At 41.4% G+C, this 20,353-nt stretch overlaps 2 long non-coding RNA genes across 2 annotated transcripts; both read left to right on the forward strand.

The window, feature by feature from the left end:
• The first annotated feature begins 225 nt into the window (after positions 1 to 225).
• Positions 226 to 7,417, forward strand: LOC121396915. The gene is made up of 3 exons (XR_005963263.1): positions 226 to 1,132; positions 1,711 to 2,088; positions 6,513 to 7,417. It is a non-coding gene; the product is annotated as an uncharacterized LOC121396915 (long non-coding RNA).
• A 3,541-nt stretch (positions 7,418 to 10,958) lies between these two features.
• Positions 10,959 to 12,413, forward strand: LOC108698260. Its single transcript, XR_001932602.2, has 3 exons — positions 10,959 to 11,065; positions 11,165 to 11,218; positions 12,184 to 12,413. It is a non-coding gene; the product is annotated as an uncharacterized LOC108698260 (long non-coding RNA).
• The last annotated feature ends 7,940 nt before the right edge of the window (positions 12,414 to 20,353 follow it).

Genomic DNA, 20,353 nt, shown 5'->3' on the forward strand with positions numbered 1-20,353 from the left:
ATATGATCAGAATGATCACTGTATAAATAACTGGATATAGAGCTGTGTATATGAAGGAAAAAGCACAGAAATGCTGCAAAAAGATTTTGTGATGCTGTGTCTGCTGGCTTCTCAGCAAAGCACGAGTAGAAGAAAAGGATATGTATTTATATATTCCCTTGGCCAAGTAGCTGAGAATGTATTTCTTAGTAATCTTGCAAAACATCATCAATCTTGCCTTGTTTTTTTACCAGACTTATGTTGTATGTAAAGTTCTCCAATCATACAGAAGCATCAGACAGAAATCAGTAAATTTAGATGGTTTTGGATGAGCGAGACCAGCTTGGAGCCTAGTTAGCACAGGTAGGGCATGACCCATGTGAAACTCTGCTGCAGCAAGGCAATTGGTAGAAAGAGGTTTTTCAGAAATAACACTTGTTCTTTCTTTTGTTATAGATGTCCGAGACTATCTGACAACTAACAGCTGAACGTAACCAGTACTTAGAGAAACTGAAGGAAGAGGGGTCTGTCTGGTAGTGAAGAGTCCAGCTTCTTTCTGAACAGGTGAGAGACTGGAATGGGGTTCTGATTTGTTAAATAGTATAGAAATTGTAAATTACGCTCCAGGCTTTTGCCGGGTAAAGAAAACATTTTTAGGTAAACTTGTATTTTTCCCTTCCCTGCCTAAGCTGCGTCCGCTCATTCCATCGTGTTCACTGACATTTTTCTTTGGGTTGAAGGAAAATGTTGCTTTTCTTCTGGCTAGTTTTTAGAATAGGGATGTGAAACTGGAACACTGGAACACTTAAAAATTTGAGAACCATCTATTTAATTCATCAATACATTAATATGACAGTGACCTTGCTGTAATTCTATAGTTTTAGGGGTATCCAAATCAACTTCTTACTTCCTCCTAGATTATCACCATAACTACCTTTTATATGGGGAACAACCACAAAAAAATATCCAAACACAACATACTTCTTTAAGTGAAGGTTTCATGCAAAAATCCTCTGTAGTCATTTTTATATTTAGGATATCTGGAGCTGCAGTAAGAATGCTATTCTCTCCTTCATAGATCCAGACCTTGGGCCAGGAGAAACAGACAGCCCAGCTCGTGTACAGATTGCAGCACAAGGAGGTGTAGGGGAAGGTAAGTGCAGAGATGCACCTGAATGAGTTGCAACACAGTAGAGTAAGTGTCAACTTATGCCTAACAGCATTTTATCTGCAGTCACGCAGCATTTTAGGTAGAAAAGCATTTCTGCACGTTTCCCATTGTACTCAATGGGAGGCACTCAAAATGGTCTTGGTGATTTCTCTGCACCTGAAAAATGCTATTGGAGAATATCTATCATGAAGCTATTGTACATAGACGCTTATTGTGTTGCTCGTTGAGAGAGATGTCATTATTCTGACAACCAGTACTTTCCTCCTAAAGGATTTTTCCTTCTAAATATCTGTTACATTATTTCCTTATGAAGACAGTGGTTAGCAGCAAAAATGTACTTTTTTAAATGTTATGATAGACATACAATTCACAAGCGGGTGTTGATGAAACCAAAGGAGCAAGAGAGGGGCTCATGTCCCACCTTTCATTTGTGAGTGATCTTTCCATGTTGCGAGTGTTACATATGTGTTCCATGCCTACACAATGCTTAATGAAAATAAGTAATAATAAGTAAGAGGCTCAAATTGGTTCAATAGTAACATTTTTGCTTTCTCTTTCAGGAGAACCAGGAGCTTCTCACCAAAGAAAGCCAAGAGAAGAGAATGCAAGTGCTACAGATCCGTAGTGTGTCAGAATTTGTACTATTAAAATAAATCTCTGATTTTGTGGGGTGAATCTATTGTTTGTAGAAGTTTTGGCCTTGGAAAACCTTCTTTTAACAAAAGTGGGATTGTACATAAATTATAGATTTGGAAAGCTTAAGTTGTCCCAATAAAACCTTGATATAGTTTTTTTTTAATTTTGTAATTTTCATACATTTGTCTTTATCAGGAATATGCCAGTAAGAAGCAGAAGAAGAGAGAAGGATAAAGCAGAAGGGATGGAATTGAGATCAGAAGACAGAGGAAGACAAGACATTTATCTCTGACACTCTCACGGTAAGTATAGCTGGAATGGGGTGTCACATAAATCAAGAAACTTTCCCTACACGCTGTTCCCACCGGACTCCTGCCCCAGTAACTAGCCCACAGTGCACATACACCATTACGACAGAGCTATGGGGCTCTGGGCTACAGCTCCAGCCAACAGCAGCACCAGGGTTCTCTGTTCTCGGCTGCAGTCGCACACAGGGAACCTGCCCTCCCCTTTACCCACACAGGGAGCCTGCCCTCCCCTTTACCCACATAGGGAGGGAGCCTTGTGTGCAAGAGCATTCGTGTTCTCTCTGTGGACTTTGCAGTTTGTGATCTATTAAAAAAGGGCAAATATTGATACACAAAACAAAATTACACTCTGCAACAGTAACACAAAATAATTTAAAGAACAGGTAAGATGTTTTATCTCTTCAGAGTGACAAACAAGATTTCTCCAGGTTGGCATTTAAATGACACAGTAAATGGTCGCTAGGGTTTCTAGTGGATGTTGTTCACTTAAGTAAAATAAAAATAAAAGCTTTTGTTTATTGTTTACAGGAAACAATAAAAAGGCAAATGCTAAATGTATTATTTCCCTAAGCACATAAAATAGACAGAGCCTGTTCTTCTCCTTCTATGGGGCAAAGCTGAGAACCATGTGTCAAGTGACGCTTTACCAGTGGAAACAAAAAGCTGCGTCTGGAAATTTTAAGGGCTGAATTACTTTTCAAAAAATTGTAGTATAATGGGCTCATTAATGTAATGCTTTGTTATCATTAATGCCTTCCTCCCAATGAATTTCCTACAAACACAGACCAGAGATATTTAAATGGTATAGGCATTTTATTTGTCCTGTCAGGTATTCTGGAAGATATGAAGGCTGTGTCAGACAAAGAGTTTCCTCTACCAGAGGATCTACACCACGGGGAAAATGCCAATCCACTTCCTTCGTGCCCGAATTCACTTTGACAGGCACAACATCTGCCTGTGCACAGACTGGGTGGATTTCATCATGGATTTTCTGTGCATTTTCGCCCGTCTGTACACTAGCAGGTAGATGACCTGCCTGTCAATGCACAGTAATTTCGGGCGAGGAAGGATTTTCTCCCCCAGTGTAGATTTGCTTTGTAGAGAAAACGCTTCTTCTGACAATGCATTTATAGGAATCTTAGCATTGCTCAGAGAGCTCTTTTAAACACTTTTTTTCATTCAAAGCTATTAAGCTATTTTTAATCTTCTTATATAATGAATTTTGAAACAACAGTGCCACCAGGTTAGTTTTTTAACTGGGAGAACATTTTCAGAAAATATGGAAAACAGAAAGGATCTGATGCTTCTCTGCTCCGGAAAGAAATCCAAAGCCTTAGATTTCCTTTCTCGTGTCTTTCTTGGGCAGAACAACAATTCTCTGTTTTTTTTTCTGATCATAATCTCACCAGCTGTACAACTGGAAAACTGGCCACTAGATGGCGCCATTGTTAAATTTATTAAAATTATAAACTCCCCTGGATGGGGTTTTATTGTTGGGGGACTGGAGTGTATAACATTTGACAAAACAATCCACAGGCAGATGGCACTTCTGGACACCTGGTCAAGGGGAAGAGCTGTGAGCTGGAGCGGTCATTTTTTCTGAATTCCTACTGACTGTATAACATTTGATCTAGGACCTTACTTCATGAAATATATATGGTGCAAGATTGGAAATATTTAAGGCATGTTTACATTATTAATTCCCCATTGTTTTAGGATCGCTGTACTGTAACGGTTGTGATGCCATTTATCCTGCTTGGTTCCCTGCCAGAGTAGAGCCCAGTACAATTGAGCACAGATTCAGTTGGCATTGTAACACTGATTATGCCCCCATGGGATTATCCAGTAATAGAGTAATGTTATATTTATTCATCCCGGCACATCTAAGGACTTTTTAGTATTGCTTGCAGGGGGACAGGGCTTTTTTCCTCTTGACCTATATACACTGATGTTGTATATGTAATTACATCTATGTTATCATTTTGTCTCTGCACTGGCAGCATCCTACTCAGCTGTCAGGTTTTTACCTATTCCAGAATCAGTAGAGAACAAAACCCTGTACTTGTTCCCAGTAATGGAAAATTGAGACTGTGTTTGCTGTCAGGAAAATGTTTTTTTGTAGTTACATTTTTGCATTGATCAGTAAATAAAAGTGTATTTATTATTTTACTATTGCATCACATAGATACAAAGTGCATAGTGATCAGAGAGATTTGAATGTGGGTTCAGTACATGAATAATGAAACATTGCTTTATGTGTGCACTAGACATTTGTGGGTAACCAGAAGTTCCAGGTATATTTGTGCCGAGGGAATCAGTCCATTTGTGTATACCTATACCTCACTAGTGCAAATTGGCTATCCATATTGACGCACCAGGCTTCAGTTTAACATAACATGCCTGGGGGTTAGAAAGGGGCTATGGAGAGAACGTTTACTTTGTCTGCTGGAGGGAGCTGTTGGTAAAGCATTGTGTTTAACAGGCATAGTTTGGGGCAGGGTTGATCCCGTTCTACCGGTAGATCCCATTAATGTTCCTGGTAGACTGCGATCGTCCATAGAGGAGGGGACGTGGAACACTAATAGCGTCGACAGCATACCTCCCAACTGTCCCGTCACCCGATTTTTGGTGGCTGTCCCGGATAGTTGCAGAGATGTCTCGGATTGTTGTAGATATGTCCTGCAGAGTCCTGGTCATCTCTGGATATTTACGGCTTCTTCTGGAGATCTTCTTCTCTTCGGGTCTTCCGCTTTTTCCGGCACTTCGGGTTAGAGCAGCTCTATCTGATGTGTTTTCTGACCCCAAATCTGGCATGATGGTTTACAATTTGAAGTAGTCAGTGAGACAGATGATCGGATGCCACTGTGCTTGTGCTGTTCTGGCATCTGCTGCTGTAGTGTAGGCTTGGGTGAACAAACGCTGCTGCTGCTGGCTGCTAATCTTCTTTGCTAGGCAACTGAACTCTGCACTTCTTCTCTACTTGACCCCCCCTAAAGCTGCTTTTAGGTGCTTTTATAGAATGTATGGCCCTGTGTGACACTAGATGCAAGTTAGCTAGCTGTTTGGCGCGTGTATGGCAAATTACCTGTGTGAATACTTTTCAAGAAAGTTTTTTAGAACTTATATTTGTAAATGTGCCAACCTGAACTGAAACCTGCCCATGCAGGCCATACTGAGAATCATTCACTGACTTTGATAAGTAGCAGACAGACTGATGTACAGCACTTTGAGAACAAACTTTCTTCAAGCAAAGCACAGAAAGTGTAATTGTAAACGGGGGTAAATTAGTAGTATAAATTAAGAAGGATTATATTGATTCCTTTCCTCTTCCAAAAGTTCCATTTTGGAATTAAATTAGATTAGTTAAATTTAATTAAATTAAATAGTTCAATTAAATTAGTTAGATTTGAGTCACCATCTGTAATGGTGTAGATTTGGTGATCAGTACGGACACTCCTGATGAGAAGGGAGAACATGTATTGTAGTAACACAAGCCCACCCAAGGGCACTTAAGCACCAACACCTAACTTCCCTGTAGGTGGGTCTTGTGCAATAAATATAATTTTGGTACTGGATTTTTTTATCATGTTCCATGCTGCACGTTCCATGTAATAGTTTTGTACACATCACTTACCTAGGGTATAATAGTGCATCAGGTTCTCTCTTAACCTTCCAAGGAGGGCATGTCTGACACTTACCTGACTAGGAACAAGGAGACAGCTCATACTTAAAAATGTTGCCACTTGGTAAGAAACCCAAACCACCATTCTTTCCTTAGTCCCAACGCCTTTCCTTTCTAGAATACATCGGTAAAGGTATGAGCTTCGCTCTTACAAGGAGACAGCTCATACTTGTGCTATCATTTGGGACCCTGTTGGACACTTGATCACACCTATTTGATTAGCCATGTATGGTCAGGCCCTATTTTCTATATAGACTGGCCCCAAAGCTGCCCTGAGGTGGCTTTCACTATGATGCCCCCTTCACCCCTTTGTGTTACATTTACAGAGCTTATTTGCTAATGTTTTGTTTCCCCAAGCAAAATGGCTGCATAGTAACCCTACACGGTGTAAACTTTGTACACACAGGCATCTTCTTATCAGCCCAATGAATATTGTGTAGTGCATTTTATCCTTTACTGATTTCGTCTCAGGGTTTGAGAGTGAGTGAAGACAAGAGCCAGTTTGCTCATGTGCATTATATTTCCTAAGGTGTGGTACCTGATAAGCCAGACTATGAGGGGAAAATTAGCTCTGTTCCTCAAATATAGCTACTGAATTTTGTAAAATCCCTTTGCACTGATTTTTTTTGGTAATTTTTTATAGGATTACTCTTACTTGTAAAAGTTGAAGTGTAAGTATTCTATTAAACTCTGGTTTTGGGTTTATATTATTAATGCCTTTTTTCTTTCCCTCCAGCTTTGTGATGTGTTTTTCAGCGGGTGCACTTAGTATACATAACATGATGGGGAATGGTGCCAAGAATAACCATTATACACAGAATTTCCAGTCTGTTAGCCCAGGGTGAGTACGCTTGTTGGAAAAGCCATTCCCACAGAAGGACTGTGTCTCTCATACCCACAGGTACTGTTTCTTTATTGCAGATTTCATCCATTCTCTCACTCCCTCTATGTTATCATTGCCAAATGAGACAATTACCCAGAATAAAAACACACACAGTGGCTTTGTTGTTAATCTGTGAAATCACAGTTTTATTAGTAATAGAAATTTAGCTTTTTGATCCTGAGGAAGGCAAAAACCCTTTTCAGAAGCGTGGACTGATCTACTTCACTAGAGGGAAAAATTCCTTCCTGACTCCTTAACGGCAATCGGATTTTCTCCCAGGATCAATGTGCCATATATCAAGGGAAGAAGGGTGAGGGAAACAGAAAGGAATATGGCAGAATAAAAAGGGCGCGCAATCAAGCTGCTACGTGAATACTGCATTCCGCTTCATTCCATGGGACCTCAAGCAGCCTGCAGACCCGGCTTCTACAGTCTGAGGGATGGAGTGAAAAGGAATGCAGGATCTACAGAGTGGCTTAAAGGTGCACCAGTGTATAAAATCATATTTTGGGAGAAAGAGAAGACACCTTTTGGGGAAATGCAGTAAGGACATGGGAAATAGAAAGCAATATGGATGCATACACAGGAGCGCCTTAAGCTGCTCGGTGAATACTGCATTCCACTTCATTCCATTGGACCTCAGACAGCCTGCAGACCCGGCTTCTACAGTCTGAGGGATGGAGGGAAAAGGAATGCAGGATCTACAGAGTGGCTTAAAGGTGCAACTGTGTATAAAAAACATATTTTGGGAAAAAGAGAAGGCACCGCTGTGGGAAATGCAGTTAAAACAAGGGAAATAAAAAGCAATATGGAAGCATACACAGGAGTGCCTTAAGCTGCTAGGTGAATACTGCATTCCTCTTCATTCCATGGGACCCCAGGCAGAATGCAGACCCGGCTTCTACATTCAGAGGGATGGAGTGAAAAGGAATGCAGGATTTACCAAGTGGCTTAAAAGTTTTCCTGTTTATGATGCCATATTTTGGTAGAAAGTGGAGGTACCTCTGATGTAACCACAGTTAGTATAGGTGGGGCACTGCTGATATTGCAGTGGAGTAAATGAGAGGCACTGCTGGTTTGTGAAACAGAAAGGTTATGGCTGCATACACATAAGCACCTTAAGACTGCTTGGTAATAGCTGCATTCCATTCGATTAGATCCCATGAAGCTTACAGATCCCGGCTTCTGCAGGCCGATGGATGGAATGAAAAGGAATGCATTATCTACTGAGTGAATTAAGGGTGCTTCTGTTAATGATGCCATGGAGGAAGTACCACAGGAGGATCTGCAATGGCAGGGGAGGCACTGTTGGAGGAACTGTAGTGGGTGGCAGGAGACACTGCTGGTAGTATTGCAGTGTAATAAGAGGAGGCCCTGCTGGTATAATTAGAGTAGAAGGAAGGGCATACATTGCTGATGGAATTGCAGCAGATGGAAATTGAGGCATCACTGTTGTAATTATAGTGGTAGACGGAGATGTTACTGAAACTGCAGTAGCATAAATGGAAGGCAATTGTGATAAGGGAAACATAAGGGATAGAGGAGAAGGCACTGGTGGAATTGGAGTATTCTTACTTGAAAACACAATTGATGGAGCTGACGGTTGGTGCCTTTTCTGAACACAGCCTGTAAAAGCCAAATAAAATAACTTCAAACTCAATGCACATTTTTCTCATCTTGACTAGTGGTATTTGTGTAGAAACCCTATAACACTTATTGGCACATTAATCACAATTCTAGCATTGTTCTACTCGGTGCCCCTTCACCCATAACACAAGGAATCCTAATACAGAGTTATAGTTGTCTCAGGGATCAATATTCCCATTGAATCCACTTCTCCCTGATATACTGTATACCCAGTGTACCTTGTTCTCAAAACCACTCTGCTCTGACACGTACCCCTGCAACCATAACTCAAGGAATCCTAATGCTAGACATTTCTTCTTCTGATTTGTGCTACTTGTCTTTCTACTCAGGCCTTTTCTTACCCATCATCCCAGTAGGACTTAAAATGCTGAATAGTCAAAGTCCTGAAAGGCTTTGTCGATCTCTCTCGCCATTTCAGCAGGGGGTCCTTTGGGCTGCGTCAGATTTGCCGGCAGGTTGGTATACTTCTCATCAAAATATTTCACATCCTCCGGTCCGTCCAGGCTGGGAATGAACGGAGCCATTACCTTCCTCTCAATTATATCATCCCAGTCAATGTCCTGCAAAGTAACAAATGCTCATTATTAGATGTTCTTAAGAAAATGGGGCTTTACAGCCATCATTAGAGCTGAGGATAATATCTAAAGGTATAGCCCAGCAGATCCTAGATTTATTTAAACAATAGAGACACGGGACTTACATGGAAGAAAGGATGTTCTGCTACATCTGCAGCATCTCCTGGGGTAGAACCCAGTCTCTCCTCGGCATTCTTCTTCAACAGCTACAAGAACAGAAAATATCATTTACATGTACAGAAGCTTTAGGCAAACTCACGAGAATTAGAAAGAGGTCATTGTAATAAACATAAAGTGTAACACTACTTACCTCTGATATAAAGCTTAATGCTCCAGAGTCCATGGATGCGGGGTAGCATGGTTCATCCTCCACGATGGAATCATAGATGAAGTCCCTGTCATATCCAGTGAAGGGTCTCTGAAATGGTTTATGGGAATTTATTAGGAGGCCAGGTTTTTAATACAGAGTGTTTTATGAGGTTAGATAAATAACAGCAAATATATTTCTTTCTGTGAACTTCCAGCATAACTGGCCATTGGTGCTTTTTGCTTACCGTCCCGAGGAGCATTTCGTATACGATGACTCCAAGAGCCCACCAGTCGACGGCTCTTGTATACTCCTCCTCCATCACTACTTCTGGCGCCATATAAGCGGGACTTCCGACCATGGTGTTGGTGCGGTCTCCGTATCCGATGCCTTAATTAAAAAGACAAATTGTAAGTGTTTTTTATGAAGGTGTTTAGGCCAGAGTATGCCCTAAATGAGTCCCCTTTGCTCTGGGTAAATATACAAGGCCATCCTTACCGGTTTTGCCCATTCCAAAATCTGCGATTTTTATGTATCCATCTTGGTCCATTAGGAGATTTCCCGGTTTTAAATCTCTGTTTTGAAACAAAAGATATTGTGACACATTAAAACTGCTGTGCTAAGCCAAGCACAACAAATCCTTTCTTCCCTCAGATGTCCAAGTAGTGGCTTTCAACCTGAAGCTGTCCTGCTACTAAATTGCACAAGCTACAAACCCTAGGTTGTACTCACTACTAAAGGTACCTACCCCTTTATTAACTCTTACCTGTGGATGACATCCTTGGTGTGTATGCCTTCTAGACCGAGCGTTATACATGCAGCATAGAACCTGCAAAGATAAGGAAAATAGTACATTTGGTCCTTATATGCTGCATTCATATAGGAATTTTAATATTTAGTGTAGCATAACAATCTCCCAGTCCCATCATCCTCCCCAAGTCTTCAGTCTCCTGTAACTCTGGGACATTATGTATAAAAGTAATTTATTCATACTTAGTTGTCGCTAGGTCGAAGTGGCCACTCTTCTGCAGGTGACTTCTTAGGCTGCCTCCTGGCACAAACTCCATGAGAAAGAACAGCAGGTAGTTGGTGTTGAATGTCGCATATAAATCCACTATAAAGTTGTGTGGATTGACCAATTGCCCGATATCCTTCTCTGCTAAAATGCTGAAAGATGAAAGAGAAAATGAGTTCAGCATAGTGTTAAATGCAATGGTAACAACGGTGAAAGGAAGAGATGTGAGAAAGAAAAGTAAAAGAAAAGATTGTGAGTCAGAAAGTGCTAAATAAAAGGCCTATCAGATTTTGGAATCATCCCCATAAACTCACTCTTCTATTTCTTTGGTGGAGGCGATGTTCTCCTTCTTCAGCACTTTCAGGGCACAGAAGATTTGTGCCGGTAGATACTCTACAAGAAGGACCTGAAATAAGAGAGTTAATTTAGTGTCATTGTTACCCTGTATGTGCAGCTAAATATCCAAGTCCCAATTAAAGACTGAATCAATTACCTTTCCAAAACTTCCCCTGCCTACAACATTAATTCGCCGAAAGTCTCTTGGTGCGAAACTGCTGAACTGTAGCACCCTGAAAAGAAATAAACAGGAATTGTGTTTTGTGCAACTTGAAAAACTTTTATTTATATATATATATATATATATATATATATATATATATATATATATATATATATATATATATATATATATATATATATATATAATGACTGTATCAATTTATAGCGTCTTACTGTGTACTTTCAGCCTCCTCTAATGGTGTCTCTTCTTCCTTGCAGAACTCTGATTTTGGAATATCCTGAGGGCCCTGGGATGTTTCGTCTTCATTGGCTGGAACATCGCTATTGGGATTAGTTAATTGAGGTAAAAGATCATTATAATGCAATTGTACAGTTACAGAAAGCAGGCTAAGCTGTGGTCTCATATATAAAATGCTATCTTACTTTTCCTCCTCTCTCTCAGGCTGTTGTAGCTCAGGGTTGACAGATTCTGCCTCCTCAGCTTCTTCAGCTGCAGGTAAGTCACTATGAAAATGTATTAAAATTATTTATTAAAATGGTATTGCTCTTATTTGATGAAAGTATGGGGGGGATACAGGGATTTAATCTGGCCTCTGAGAAACTCCAAAAAATCCTTACCTGTCTGATGGCACCTGTGGCTGTTCTACCTCTGGCTCAGGTTCTTCAGCAGAATCATCCTGTTGATGCTGCATCAAATCAAAAAGGGACAAATGTGCAATTAATGAATGTGGTGATGAAAAGGGCAATGCTTGTGTTCAGCCCAAGAAATGAATGACATCAGTGTAATGTACTCACTTGGGAGGAATCACTGGCGGGTTCTGAAATAACTTGAACCTCAGTGACCTCAGTTGGGAATTCTACACCGATGTCTCCAGCATTCTCTGTTGTCTCCTGTACTGCTTCTGAAAATAGAGAAAATTTGAGAGATATAAGGATGTGCTGCTATGATGACACACAGGTTCCCCACATAATGGCAATAGGAAAAAGGTCAGAGACCGTTGTATCTTACTTGGAGCATTCTCTTCTTCCCTCCACTGCGCTATCTCCTCATTCAGCTTGTGGAGAGAGGTGTAAAGGTCTTTCACCTTTTTCTCGCTGCTGTTCCTCAGCTCCTTCACCCGGGCTCTAGTCTTGCTGTTCTTGGTGACACGGAACAGCTTTTCCGCCCCTGCTGCTATCCTCATTTCTTTCTGGATCTTAATTAGCAGCTCCTTCTTCATATCTAACAAATACTTACCCATACTTACAGAGGGCCCCAAAAATTCAAAAGACTGACTGATGTCAACAGTCTATAGAGAATGGAAAAAATGTAGAAAAAATTAATAAGCTCTTGAAATTCTACCAAACTATAATTAGTATTGTACAATAAAACATTATGTTTGTGGAGAAATGTAAAAAAAAATATTTATTGTAATCTGAGGCAATTCTGTTTGCATTGACAGTTTGCTTTTATTTTATCAGGTATGAAACAGAAGAACAGCTTTATATTTCCATCTGCCTTACCTCAGTATGCCGGTCCCGACATGAGATGCCACACACTTTGGCGCCCATCTTGAAACTCCTGTACAAGAAAAGAAAGGTTGTTATAAGTCACTGCTTTAGTGGAGATAAAGAATACAAGTGTGTGTTGCTGCTGGTAAATGACAAGCTGAAGACAAGCACGTCTCTGTAACCTCACAGCTACACACCTGAGCAGGTAGGGAAAGGGAAGCTGATATGGAAAAAGTGCTAATAATATGATCATAGGGGGGCGTGGTCTGCATGGAGACCGGATAGGCAGCACAGGCCGCACGCTCCGTTTCAAGGGAGACTCAAACTGCAGATAAACTGCGCTCACCTGCGCTTTCAGCAGTTTTACCGGACGGGTGAAGCTCCCGGGATAACCGCCGCAGCCTCCGATGGTGAGGAAAAGCAGGCGCAATCACTCTGTGCGCACCTCACTATCTCCGCGCATCATGGCCAATAAAGATGGCGCCGAGCGCCATGCGGCGCGTCAAGCCCCAGACGATATGCAGGGCCCTGGAGGAGCTGCTGCAGAGAAGCTAGCTCGTTTTGCTAGGGGTCCGCTGTCACAACCTACACCAGCAGGTATGTCCACCCCTGACAGCAACACACTGGAGTCTACAGCCCTAGAGCCAAATACTGCTGCACTCTCCTCCCCTGACAACTTGCAACCTCTCACAGAGCCTACCCTAACAGAGGTCCTGCAGGCTATAACTTCAAACCACACTGCTCTGGTTGGAAAGATAGATGAACTCAGGACAGACTTTGCCATTCTGAAACATGATGTGCACAAGTTAAGGGAGAGGACAGGGGAGGTGGAACGAAGGGTCAGTGACATGGAGGATTACACTACACCACTGCCTAACAGGTTGCTGGCCACAGAAAAGCAAATAGCGTTGCTGGAAAACAAAGCAGATGATTTGGAGAATCGCCTGAGAAGGAATAACATAAGGATACTGGGCCTTCCTGAGAGGGTAGAGGGTAATGCCACAGAAAATTTTGTTGAAAAATGGCTGGCTGACACGTTTACCCGTACCACCTTCTCTCCAGCCTTCGCGGTAGAGAGGGCACACAGGATACCGGGCAGACCACCTCCACCGGGGGCCCCTCCACGCCCTTTAATTGCCCGTCTTCTGAATTACCGTGACAGGGACTCGGCCTTACAAGCGGCTAGGAGAGCGGGAGAAATACTTTTTGAGAACCACAGAATATCACTTTATCCAGATTTCTCTTCAGAAATTCGGAAACAGAGAGCAAAGTTCAATGAAGCCAAGCTACAACTCCGACAAAGGCAAATTCCATACGCCATGATGTTTCCAGCGCGACTGCGGGTAACAGACAAAGGCAAAGCCAATTTCTTCACTACACCAGAGGAGGTCATCCAGTGGCTGGAGATGAGGCCACGGCAGTCTCCACGAAGAGAATAAGGAGCTTCGTTATTCTGCTTCGAGTCGGCTTGACACAAGTTTACTCTTAGGATTACAATGTCGTTGTGGCTGCAGTGGACTGTATACTGGTTCTCTTTTTCTCACTGACTGTACATGAAGGAACTTTTCTCCGGAAAGGTAACGATACGGTATTTTTTGCAAAGCAGGACAGTTGTTAAATCATTTTTTCCTCCCTGAGCGGATGCGACAGGCCCAATGACATTTCCGTGCGCCTAGTAAGGGCGAAGTGTGAACACTAACCCCCCCTTCACAGTTCAATTTATTTTAGTTAGGGGTTAAGAGCAAACTCACTCTCACAAGGTTATGGAGTGCGTGGGGTGGGAATGGGTAAGGGTTAAAGTTATGGGGTGTGATAGTAATGTTAATTTTTACGGTGTCTTGCGATTCATGACCTATTGTGATTCCATGTCAATGTGCAGTTTTCTTTTTACTGTATCTCCCCCCGTACCCGTCACATTTCCTATCTGTAGGACTGATGGCTACCATTAGCGTAATGTCATGGAATGTTAGGGGTATGGGGGATGGGATAAAACGTAGACTGGTTTTTGATTTTATTAGAAGGTACAAGCCTCAGATAATTTTTCTTCAAGAGACCCATCTACTAGGTACGAAACTGTTATCCCTGAAAAGACCCTGGGTAGGCTCAATGTTTCACTCGTATTTTTCCAGTTATTCTAGGGGAGTGTCTATCTTGTTGGCCAAAACCTGCCCTCTAACGGTAGAAAAAGTAATTTCTGATAAACGTGGAAGATTTATCTTCTTACACGGCAATGTATTTGGCAAGAAATTTAATCTAGCGAACATATATGCCCCCCCTCCACCTACGGAGGAATTTTTTAGTGAAGTGACAGACACAATGTTACGTCTGCCCATGGCACCATTTCTCCTTATGGGTGACTTTAACTCGTTAGCCGATGCTGAACTGGACAAACTGCATCCTCCCCGTGTATCTTCAGGGCATTTTAACAGGTGGGTCTCCTCTATTAATCTGGTGGATTTATGGAGAGTGCGCAATCCCACTATCAAACAGTTTACGTGTTACTCCCCTGGTTCCAACAGCATGTCAAGAATAGATCTTGCTCTGGGTTGTCCTGAGATGAATAAATGGGTTAAAAAGGTTGAAACACTTACAAGAGGCATCTCAGATCACTCCCCCCTGCTTCTTACTTTCACGTACTCACAAGCTCCCATGGATAGATTGTGGAGGTTGAGTCCCTACTGGGCAAAGCATACTCATTTAAATGAAATCATCAGTACTAGTATATCAAACTTTTTGGCTGTAAATGGTGACGAAACCCCCCCGAATGTAAAATGGGATGCTTTCAAAGCCTATATTAGGGGTGAATTTATCAGCAATATTGCAGCCCTCACAAAAATTGCACAAGCAGACATAGCCCAAAAGACAGCAACAGCACAGGTTAATGAAGAGTCCTATATCAACTCTCCTACAAACCAATTGTATCAGAGTTGGCAGGCTAGTCAGAATGACTTGAAACTTGCCCAAGTGGAGCTTGCAAAAAAACATATGCTGTATCAGAAAGGTAATATATTTGAGCACGGGGATAAAAACGGGAAGTTATTAGCGCTGATAGCAAAGGAAGACATATCTAGCATGGTCATACCGGCTGTACGGCTTCCTGATGGAACAGTAGTGTCTTCAATAGACAAAATAAATCAGAGGTTTACGGATTTCTACACTGACTTATATAGCCCCAAAATAACCACCACCCCAGAAGAAATAAGAGAGTATTTGCGAGACTTGTCTATACCAAACCTGACTGAGCAACTTTCTTTGGAGCTAGCTGGGGACATCACGCTAACAGAGGTTGAGACGGCCATAGCTTCATTCCCAGCCGGGAAAACTCCAGGTACTGATGGCCTACCAATGGAGTGGTACAAACAGCATGTTAAGCTACTTGCACCTATCCTGGCAGATTTATATAATGGGGTTCAAAAAGGGGCTCCGTTGCCGACCTCGATGAGGGAATCTTTAATAATCTTATTGTTAAAACCAGGTAAAGATCCGTTAGAATGTAACTCGTACAGGCCCATTGCACTTCTTAATGCTGATGCAAAAATCTTAGCTAAAGTCCTGGCAACACGCTTAGCGCCCATACTCTCTACCCTAATTTCCCCTGATCAGACAGGTTTTATGCCTGGCCGATCCACGGATATAAACATCAGGAGACTGTTCACAGATATTTCCATTACACACGATAACTCTGGTAGTAGACTGATTGCCTCTTTGGATAACGAAAAGGCCTTTGATTCAGTTGAATGGGAGTATCTGTGGGCCACGCTGGGCAGGGTAGGCATCCCCTCATCGTACATTAACTGGATCAGAGCATTATATCAATTACCTGTAGCAAGAATTCGCACCAATAGCAAATTGTCCACTCCATTCCCGATCCTTAGAGGTACTAGGCAGGGCTGTCCTCTCTCTCCGCTGTTGTTTGCACTAGCCATGGAACCTATGGCCTGCCGGGTCAGGTCCTCCCAAGTAATTGAAGGGCTGAAGCTTGGCGATCTAACTGAGGTCATCTCAATGTATGCTGATGATACTCTATTATATTTACCGAACCCTCACCGGGCATTAACAGAAGCTCTAGCCATTATAAATGACCATACCAACTATTCTGGACTCAGGATCAACTGGTCCAAGTCAGTGCTTTTTCCGGTAGACCCTCTCCCTCCGGACAATCCCCAAAGGACTCTGGGTCTTAACTGGGTGTCCACCTTTAAGTATCTAGGGATTTGGATCCATGCTGATCTAACTAAATACACAGAACTTAATATTTTGCCTCAAATAAGATACATGGAACAGAAAAGGAATGCCTGGGCGAATCTACCGCTATCTCTAATAGGTAGAATAAATCTACTTAAAATGGTAATACTGCCGAAATTAACTTATGCATTTCGTCAATCCCCCATGAGAATTCCACACACGGTCTTTTCTAAACTAAAAAGCCTCATGCTCATGATGTACTGGAACAATAAAATTCCCAGATTAGCTCTCACCACTTTACAACTTCCAATTCGGCAGGGAGGATTAGCAGCCCCCAATCTCTTCCTTTATTATTTAGCAACACAGTTGGTGGTTGTGAGGAATTGGGCCATTTCTGATGGCACGAATGCGTCCATAATACTTGAAGCTAAATTGGCAGGATCCTTTGAAGGATTAAAGAATTTGCCATATCGTGGCGCCTCTTACAATATTAGTATCTCCCCCCTGATGAAGGACACAATAAAGGCCTGGCAGTTGGCTCTTAGTTATTATCCTAAACATCGACATCAATGCTCTAGCTTTGCCCCACTATGGTGTAACCCCTATCTAAAGCAGCTGGAGTTAATCCCAGACCCTCAGCTCTGGGCGAGATATAATATAAAATACATCTCTAATGTCATAGCAGACGGTAAACTTCTTGATTTTCAAGCCCTGAAGGTAATCTATACTTTACCGAATACTATGTTTTTCAGATATCTGCAATTACGACATGCCTTTGTAACTCAATTTCGGAGTGACACTGTAGACATTGCACTGAATGGCTTGGAGGCTGGGTTACATAAACAGGTGTTGGGCAAGCCACTGTCGTATTTTTATGCGCAATTACAGGATGCTAGGAGTGCCCCACTTAGCAAACTTCGAATAAAATGGCAACGTGACATTCCTGAGCTCACGCAGGAAAACTGGGATGAATCACTTAATTTCATTTTTGAGGGAGTGATTAGCAGTAAAGACAGAATGACACAAATTAATTACATGCATAGAGTTTACTTTACCCCACATCGTCTGCATACGATAAATTCTTCCATTAGCTCGGAGTGCCCCAGATGTCAGCACTCACCTGCGGATTTTTTTCATATGGTGTGGATCTGCCCTGTGATAAAAACGTACTGGAGAGCAGTTGTGCAACTCATAACAGAAAAAACTGGTATCTTTATACCATTGGAGCCCAGAGTACTTTTATTGAGTCAGGTAGAAGACGTGTCTCCAAGGAGGGCACACTGTACCTTAATTTCTATACTCTGTATGTATGCTAAAAAATTGATTGCGCTAAACTGGAAATCTAGGGGTGGACCCAAGGTTCATGACTGGGAACAGCTTGTGGATAATTCTCTTCCAATGTACAAACTTACATATATGAAAAGGGGCTGTCCTGAGAAATTTAATAAGGTGTGGGGATTGTGGATTGAACAGGACCCTGAGCTTGATCCACCTTGATTTGTTAACTGTATGCTCTGTGTTCTCATTTTCCTTTACCTGTATAATAACATCCAGGGGCAATTGAAGATGTTACGGGAACGACTGCTGGTTTACTTAACGGTAACATGTTGCACAGTAATAAAGTAGTAAATAAGGTAATGGATACTCTGTGGATACCTAGGATTGCTGATGATAGAACTGTATTGTAATGACATTCAGTGATATGTTTAGGATTTGAAGAATCTCACAGACACCAAGTTATTGCTTTTGTTGTTTATGTTTTATTTTTAAATCTAAACTGTTTACATGATACACATAGTATGGAACAAAAATTGTATCTATGGCAGATGTGTTAACCGACTGTACCATATATTTCAATAAAAAGAATTGTTAAAAAAAAAATAATATGATCATATCAAACTTCTCATCCCTATTGGTTTAAACTGGACTAGTCAGAGCAGCCAATCATTTCCCAGCTGCCATTGTTAATGTCAGAAATGTATGTTTAAATGTTGTACATTACTGCAATTGGCAATGTATGCCAGTGTATGAGCCCCTCATTGATTTACTTTGGAGTTAGAATGATTAGCATTGCTATTTTAAAGTATAATGTCAATATGGAACTCCTACCGCCAATAGTGACACCGTACACATATTATAGAGGGGGAAATGATGTCAATAAGAGGTAGTTAGAATTGTATTGCTTATAATGTCATAATTAGGGCTGGCTTGTAACAAGACAGAACCCATAATGCACTTCAGTCATATTAATGAAGGAATCATCTTAATGCTCCCATAGAAGCCTCTTCTCCCTGCATGTACCCAATGTGCCTGCTTCCCATAACCAGCTCTGTTCTGATTAGTGTCCCTGCACCATAACATAAGACATAGCAAATGGAGTTAATAAAACAGACAGAAAGATGTTTTTTTACTTGCATAATATTGGATTAGTGGGTTTAATATTGGAAAAGTGGCTGTTAAACCTGTTAAAGGTATGTTTGCATATCAAGAAAGAATGAGTGATAATAGGAATCCTCTAATTAAAAAACTATTATTTTATATCACTTCAGGGCTGTGGAACACAGGGGCATTTGTCCCCTAACTAAACCATTGATTTGTGGGCAATCCGGCCTAAACGCTAGAAGTACAGAAGCAGAAGGCAGTTTCCAGAGATAATGGCGGATCCCCTCATATGTTTTACATGCAGAATTGTACAGGTTAGTAAAGGGAAAGATATTTTTGGGAAATATTAAAAAATATTAGAATAAGTTATTGCACACGTATTGAGTGGCGGTGAGTCAAATGTAGAGACATAAAATATCTAATAATAAAGGTTGTCTTTATTTCGGTACAAAGTGGTGCTATCATTTTCACGTTGTGATTTTGTTACTGGTGTCATTATTTCTTTTCAGACCATCTACTATTCATCTCCCAATGTTATTTCCAAACTGCTGTGTGATTGTTAGGGCAATTAAGCCCTAGCAACCAAACAACAGCTATCACTCCAAGTCGGGAGTGATCATACAAAATATCAAGAACTGAGTCCATTTTTAAACTCTTTCTAATTCCCATGTCCCTTTCTGTTTTAATTCTGCCCCATAGATGGCCAGTTAGAATGCCAGTCTGACCTGCAGAAAACTACCCTGTGTAGGTGTACTTCATTTTTTTGAAGAAGACGAGCACAGGCCTGGGAAAGAGATGTGGGACATTACAAATTGCCCCTCCCGAATTTAGGGCAGGTTTGCTGTAAAAGAAATCATAAACTTTATCATTTGGATTTGCAAGAATACCTCTTACCTCAGTTGTCAGATGAAAAAAAAAAACCAAATGCCTGAGGTGTTCCTGGCTTTTGGCCAAAATAGAGGGGCCGGCACAAGGCCGGGGTACCCTAGCGGGTCTCCCTCTTTAAAAACTGGCTCTCCTTATATCTGTTCAGCAAAGAATCTTAAAATCTGAACTAAGTAGATGCCAGTATAAAAACAATCCAAAAAGCGCTGGTTATTTGCCAAAAAATAGCAATCCGCCCACTGTAGCAATCTGTATAGGGAAGAGAATAAATTGACAAATTAGTTTCAAGAAAAAATATTTCCTATAAAATACAAAAGAAAGCAGAGATCTGCCCATTTTACCCTACACAGGCAGGCACTTTATACAATACAGTAGCTCACAGCAGCCAATCAGAAATGAGCATTGGTATAGTGAGAATGAATACATAGTACATAAGATCACTGGCTATGTGCAGATTTCCCAGTGTTCATCTTTGCCTACCCCCTGCTATAGGAAGTATTTAAGGAATAGCAATTGTTATTATAATCAATACTGCCCCTACCATGTACCCTGTTGCCCCCCACAGCCAGGACATTTGAGGGGAAAGGACATGAGACATGAAAGGAAAAAACATTGCTATGTATTCCATGGAATTCATGTTAAGGTTGGTATCAGAACAGGTTAGATACCTGGGGCAGAAGGACAAAAC

This window comes from Xenopus laevis, chromosome 8L, assembly GCF_017654675.1.
Source record: "Xenopus laevis strain J_2021 chromosome 8L, Xenopus_laevis_v10.1, whole genome shotgun sequence".
In the NCBI taxonomy this organism is placed as follows: domain Eukaryota; kingdom Metazoa; phylum Chordata; class Amphibia; order Anura; family Pipidae; genus Xenopus; species Xenopus laevis.